General features: G+C 48.8%; 1 non-coding gene across 1 annotated transcript; it reads right to left on the bottom strand.

Moving 5' to 3' along the window:
* Positions 1 to 1,405: 1,405 nt before the first annotated feature.
* Positions 1,406 to 1,477, bottom strand: TRNAR-GCG (transfer RNA arginine (anticodon GCG)). Its single transcript has one exon. It is a non-coding gene; the product is annotated as a tRNA-Arg (tRNA).
* Between the last annotated feature and the right edge of the window lie 4,835 nt (positions 1,478 to 6,312).

Here is a 6,312-nt window from a genome sequence, read left to right as displayed (position 1 = left end):
GCTGCTGCTGCTAAGTCGCTTCAGTCGTGTCTGACTCTGTGCAACCCCATAGCTAGAGCATGAGTAAATAGAACTCACCACCCCCCCACCTCAGGTCAAACCCAAATTCATCCCACTCTCACTGTCTACGCTACAGAGGCTGGGAGTGGGAAAATGGCATAGGTAAGGGGTTAGAATCTTTCCTCACTCTTGCTGCTCCCACATCTGAAATGCTCACTTTCTCCTTCAGGGATCTCAGTGTTGCACTGCCTCAGAACAGCTCAGAGACCCTCCCTCACCTCGAGTTCCCTCAGTCGTTGCTTGCTCCCTGTATACCATGTGATCAGAAACGACTTAAGCTTCCTTTGCCTCGGAATCGTTCTCTAGTGATTTCATGGAGGTGTGTCTGAGCCTGACTACAAACTACTATGCCGACTTGATAGACGGCCAACATCCATAATAATAACTAACAATTAGTGTGGCTGAGAATGGAGACAATCTTTCAGAACGGCAGCAGAGGCATAAAGAAGGCCTCGCAGTGTCATTAGTACAGTCATAACTCTGGGCTACGGTTTCCTCATCTGTCGAGTGCAGGGCCTCCATCTGGATGTTCTTCAGTCAAGAAATAATTATTGAGCTCCCCCCACACACCAGGCAGGCCTCTAGGCACCAGGGGTAAAACAGACAAAATCTTTGCTTTCATTCTAGTAGAGGGAGACAACAGACAAAGTAAATATGTGAAGAGTATATGATGTCAGATGGTGGTTAAGTGTGGTGGAGAAATAGAAAGCTGGGAAGGGGGAAAGGAAATGCCAAGGAGTGACATTATCTGACTTGCATTTTAAAAGGCTCACTAGCTGTTGGTGGAGAATTGACTGTAATAAGATAAGTGAATGAGCAGGAGACCAATGGGGAGGCAATTGCAGGAATCCAGATTGGGCGGGGGTGGGGAGGCTGCGGCTTGGTGAGGAGCTGTGGTCAGAAGTAAGTGGTTAGATTTTGGATATATTTTGAAAGTAAAGCCAGCATAATTCACTGGAGGATTATATGTGTTGCCGATTCAAAGAGGTCTGCAAGGTCTTTGTCTTGGAAGGAAGGAACACCTGAAGGATGGAGTGGCCATTAAAGGCAAGGGGAAGACTGTGAGAGAGGCAGGTTTTGAGGAGACCCCCCCCAAGAGGAAATATGGAGTGAGCAGTGGCTATGTGAGTCTGGAGTTTAAGGAGGAGGCTCTGGCTGGAGATATAAATGTGAGGTAGTCATCAAGGTATAGATGATGTTTCAGGCATCTCTTGTGAGCGCGTGCTTAGTTGTGTCCAACTCTTTGTGACCTCATGGACTGTATGTAGCCCGCCAGGCTCCTTTGTCCATGGGGTTTTCCAGGCAAGAATACTGGAGTGGGTGGCCATTTCCTCCTCTGGGGATCTTCCCAACCCAGGGATCGAACCCAGGTCTCCTGCACCGCAGGCAGACGCTTTACCATCTGAGCCACCAGGGAAGCCCGGTGCCACCTTAGGCAAGCCTTTAAATCCTGTTGGTCCCACCTCTCCCTCCAGCTGATGTCCTGCAGCTGATGTTGGCCAGATTGACAATGGGCATGAACTGACAGTGCTTCACCCTTGCCTGCTCTGTGTACCTCTTACTTCCTGCCCGAGGCTGGGTGTAGGACAACAGTGGGAATCCACTCAGCACAGCCACACGTACATCCAGAATTATGGGAAAGGCGATGATCCTCAGGCTACCCTTAACCAGTGGTGCATGGAAGCTGGTGGATAAATGAAGATCCCTCTTCACCCTTGATAGACAGTTCTGAATCTCCTTAAGAGGGTTCTGTAGAGTCATGCATCAGTCTCCCACAGTGACGCTCAGCTCAGTAATGCATCCTTGAATTTGTTTCTGTTTCTTCTCTGTTTCTCTTAGTCTGTCCCTCATTGCTGCTCTCTAGAATTTCATTCCCATATAAACTACATGCATGCAAACCTTTTATTAAGGTTCTGCTTCTAGGAGATCCTGGGATAAGACAAGCGGCATTTGACACCATGAGACTGAATGAGATCACCAATGGATTAATGAAACTGGGAACAGATCCAGGGACTGGGCTCCAGGACCCTCCAACGTTTCTAGATGAAGGAGATAAGGAGGGCCTAGCAAAGGAGACCCTGAGGAATAATCAAGAGAATGTAGTGTCATGGAAGCCAAGAGAAGAAAAGTGTTCCAAGGAAGAATGAAGGGTCAGCTGATTCTTGCTGAGTGGTCGAGATGAAGGAGTCATGATCATTCGGTTTAACCACAGTGGAGGGAACTGGTGACTTTAACAGGCAACAGTTTAGGTGGAGTTGTGGAGTGATCAAAATAGTTTTGAGAGAAGAGCTGAAAGGGAAGTAGGGTCAAGAGAGACTTTTTTTCTTTGGATGGGAGAGACTATAGAATATTTATGTATATGTTTATGCTGATGGCAAATGATTCAGCAAAGAGGGAAAAACAGATGATGCAGGAGAGAGGAGGAAGCCTTGCTGGAGGGGGGAGGGGACGGGATCCGCGGCCAGTGCAGGTGTTTGCCGTAGATAGGAGCAAACGACAGCTTATCCCCAAACTACAGGAGAGAAAGCAGGGGTTGTGGGCAAATGCTCACAACCCACAACTCACCGATTGCTTGAGTTGCAAAAGATCATTAAGACTTTGAGTCTGTACCTCCCACCATCCCCTTTCACAGAGGATACCCAGAGAGGAGAGACTTGCCACGGACCCACCACTGAGTAGAAGCCAAGGCTCCTCTGCCCCACCCAGCCCCTTAGGGCTCTCCCCTTGGGCGGAATCCTGACCATACTCTGTCACTCACCCCATTAGTCTGGTAGATCCCAGGAAGGACGCTAAGAGGGAAACAGAGAAACAGGCAAGCTTCAAATAGGACCAACAGGCCACAGGGGTGAGATAATCGGAAGATCTATTGATGAGTTCATGGGACTTCCCTACATGTATGTTGGAGTCAGTGGTAATCACTGCCAGGAAGGAAGCTATAAACTGGCTAAATGGGTTGAGAAAAAACTGTCAAAATGCAGGCAGATATGGGACTTCCCTTGCAGCCCAGTGGCTAAGACTCTGAGCTCCCAGTGCAAGGGGTCTGGGTTCAATCCCTGGTCAGGGAACTAGATCCCACCTGCCACAACTAAGACCTGGTACAGCCATATATATGTGTGTGTGTGTGTGTGTGTGTGTGTGTATATTTAAATGCAGGCAAATATCATCAATTCCAGGGCAAACAAAAGGGCATATGTCCTCTGGAATATAGATTTCTGGTTTCAAATAGTCCTTCAAGCCTTGTTTCCTAATTTGGGGTTTGGAAATACGGTCCCTCTCAGCTTAGAGTTAAGCGCAGCCGGAGGAGGGGGCAGTGAGGTTATGCACCGGCAGGGTCGGGGAGGCACAAACCTGCTGGTCACCTGGAAGGGCCACACCACCCTTGCCTTGACTTCCAGGAAACTTGTTTTTGTTTTTTTTTTTCCTTGACTTCCAGGAAACCTGTAAAACCACTACATTCTCTTTCCCCTAATTCTATTCATTTCACAAACACTCTCTGTGCTTTTTGAGCTAAGTGCTGCAGGTATGTGGGGGGATGGTGGGGCAGGGATATATAGAACAGGTGCATTGAAAGAGAGATCCTACCTACAGATGTTTACAGACTTATAAGAATAAGCTCTTTACACATTTAGCTGTGATTTGATTCTGGACACTCTCTGTTTTCCTGTTATTTCCTTCTTGGACAGAAGGAGTGTACAGTATGGGATGGCTATGTCTCTAGCCATTAAAAGATAGCTCCCTGGCTCTGGACTCAAAAATATAAATTATGAACTGCTCTTGGGTACAAATTACTCCCATGTGAGCTTGCTGAGCGTGATCCACTTATCTCTAGGGTTGATTGCTAGTTAAATCCTGCCCAAGTAGCTGAAAGCCTGTTTGTTTTACGACAAGCAGGAGAAAGGAGCCCTGCTGCAATTTGGGCCTAGGGGAGAACTCAAAGCCAATGCACTACCCTCTAACGTGTTTGTTCAGGAAATCCTTAGGCTGGCACAGTCTGACGCCTCTCATCTCCCTTCCCACCAAAGCCACATGAGAGGAGACACCCCAGCCCCGGCTCAGACTTCTGCCTCTCGGGTGTGGAGGGCAAGCTGAGGGGACAAGGAGGTGGATGTCAGCACGTCATAAGCCAGGGCTGCTTCTCCGCAGAGACGATCAGGAACTCTTGATTTCAGTCTCCCTTTGCAGCTGTTTCCAAGCACCTGCAGTATCAGTGATTTCACAGAATCCTCACGTGTTCCCTGTGAGGGAGGTGGGGCAGGCTTTATTATCACTGCGCTGCTGCTGAAGAGACCGAGGCTCCAAGAGGCCACAGGACCCAGGTCACACGGTTAATAAGCAGCTGAGCTGAGACTTGAGTCCAGGTCTCCTGACGGTGACTCGGACACCCCTGTGCCAGGGAGTCTCCGCAGCCCCTCCCCTCCCCCCAGAGGGAGGGGTGGCCTTCCCTCCCAGGACAGGACGACCTCTTTGAGTCCCAGCTCTGCCTTCAGCAGCTGTATGACCTTGGGCAAGTTGTTTGAGAATCTCTGGGTCTCTTTTCTCCATGTGCAAAATGGGCAGAACAATAATACCAGAGTCAAAGGAAGAAATGAGACGTTACAGCAAGAGCAGAACACACTGCCTGGCACAGGGTAAACACCCAGAAGTGTTAGAGGCCTTTCCTGGTGGCGGGGTGGTTAAGAATCCGCCTGCCAATGCAGGGGATGTGGGTTCAATTCCAGGTCCAGGGAGATTTCACATGCTGTGGAGCAACAAAGTGTGTGCACGACACCTACTGAGCCAGGGCTCTAGGGCCCTCAAGCCGCAGCTACTGAGCCCGCCTGCCCTGGAGCCTGTGCTCAGCAAGAAGAGAACCCCCGCGATGAGAAGCCTGCACCTCGCAACAAAGAATAGCTCTTGCAAAGCCACGAAGACACAGCACAGCCACAAATATAATTATTTTTTTTAATGGAAAAAAGAAGGCTACAGCACCTCTCTTTCCCCCCTCCCCCAAAAGTCTTTTCCCCTAAGGCACGACCTAAAGGCAGTTGAAAACCTTGGAGAAGCCTCTGTGCTTCCCTCCCTCCTCTTCTGCGTGCTCTCTCTTTGATAATGCTCCCTCCCATTTGTACAGCTCTTTTAACTTTTCAAAGTGCTTTCCCTACCAGTACCTCTTGAGATCCTCCCTGCAACCCTGTAAGATAACAGAACCCGAAATCTTACAGATAAAGGGCAACCAAGGTAGGAGAGGAGGATGGCCTGCCCTGAGGCAACGCCTCTGTTAGCTCCGGCATCACTCTGGGTTACTGGGAATCCTTAATCGTGTGGGTTTCCTTTGCTGCATTTGGAAGTGGCAGAAAGGGACCTAACTGAATCTCTGTGAGCTCAGGATTACCCACAGAAGGAAAACAGTGCAGGAGAAAGTGGTTGGGAGTCTGGAATCCCCCCAGGCCATTCAGCCTCCCTGCCCTTCAAGACTTGGGACTGCAGGTTGGAAAGGCAACCCAGGCTAATGAGTAAATTCCAGCTGACTCCCTACCAGTGGGTGAGAGTTGAAAAGGTCAAAGGGCACTGCTCCTGCCTGAGATTCCAGCCTCAGCTCTGCCCCGAGCTATCTGAGAATCTGATATCTGACTATATCTGACTTGTTCAAGGCGCACCTCAGTTTCCTCATACATAACAGAAAGGCTAGATTCATTAGACTGGACTTATAATAGGTAATGTCTCATCTGCCTTTCCGAGAATCTGAAAGGGACTTGCTTGAGGACGGCAGTGAACAATTTTTTAAAAACTTTTTTTTATCATGAAAGTTCCTAAAACAATTTCAACTTCAACAGAACAGTATTGTGAACGCACAGGTACCCTCTGCCCCGCTTAGATGATCATCTTTCTTGTTGCCTCTCTACCTTCACGCTCTGCCCACTTGATGGTTATTTTGTGGAGTTCTTTTTTTCAGGTGAAACTTATAAATATGGGCGTGCAGAAATCTTAACTGTGTAACACTGAGAAATCGATCTGCCCATGCAAGCTACACCTCTATCATGACATAGAACCTTTCCACTTTCCTAGAACATTCTCTCGTGTCCTGGGCAAATGTGAGTTTAACACAAAGGGTTAGCAACTGCTGTCTTTTGGGGGCTGGCCTGGTCAGAGTCAGATCTGTTGTCTTCAAGTGTTATTCTGCTTCCTGCTTCTGTTCGTTCCTGTCAGCTGTGTGTCCCTGGAGGTCATGGGCTTCTCCTGCATGTACTCTGTGTCCAGTTCTGTTACGAGGCC

The sequence above is a fragment of the Moschus berezovskii genome, chromosome 23, assembly GCF_049115385.1.
Source record: "Moschus berezovskii isolate FMDL1 chromosome 23, NW_MosBer_1.0, whole genome shotgun sequence".
In the NCBI taxonomy this organism is placed as follows: Eukaryota; Metazoa; Chordata; class Mammalia; order Artiodactyla; family Moschidae; genus Moschus; species Moschus berezovskii.
This window is presented reverse-complemented; position numbering and strand designations above follow the sequence as displayed.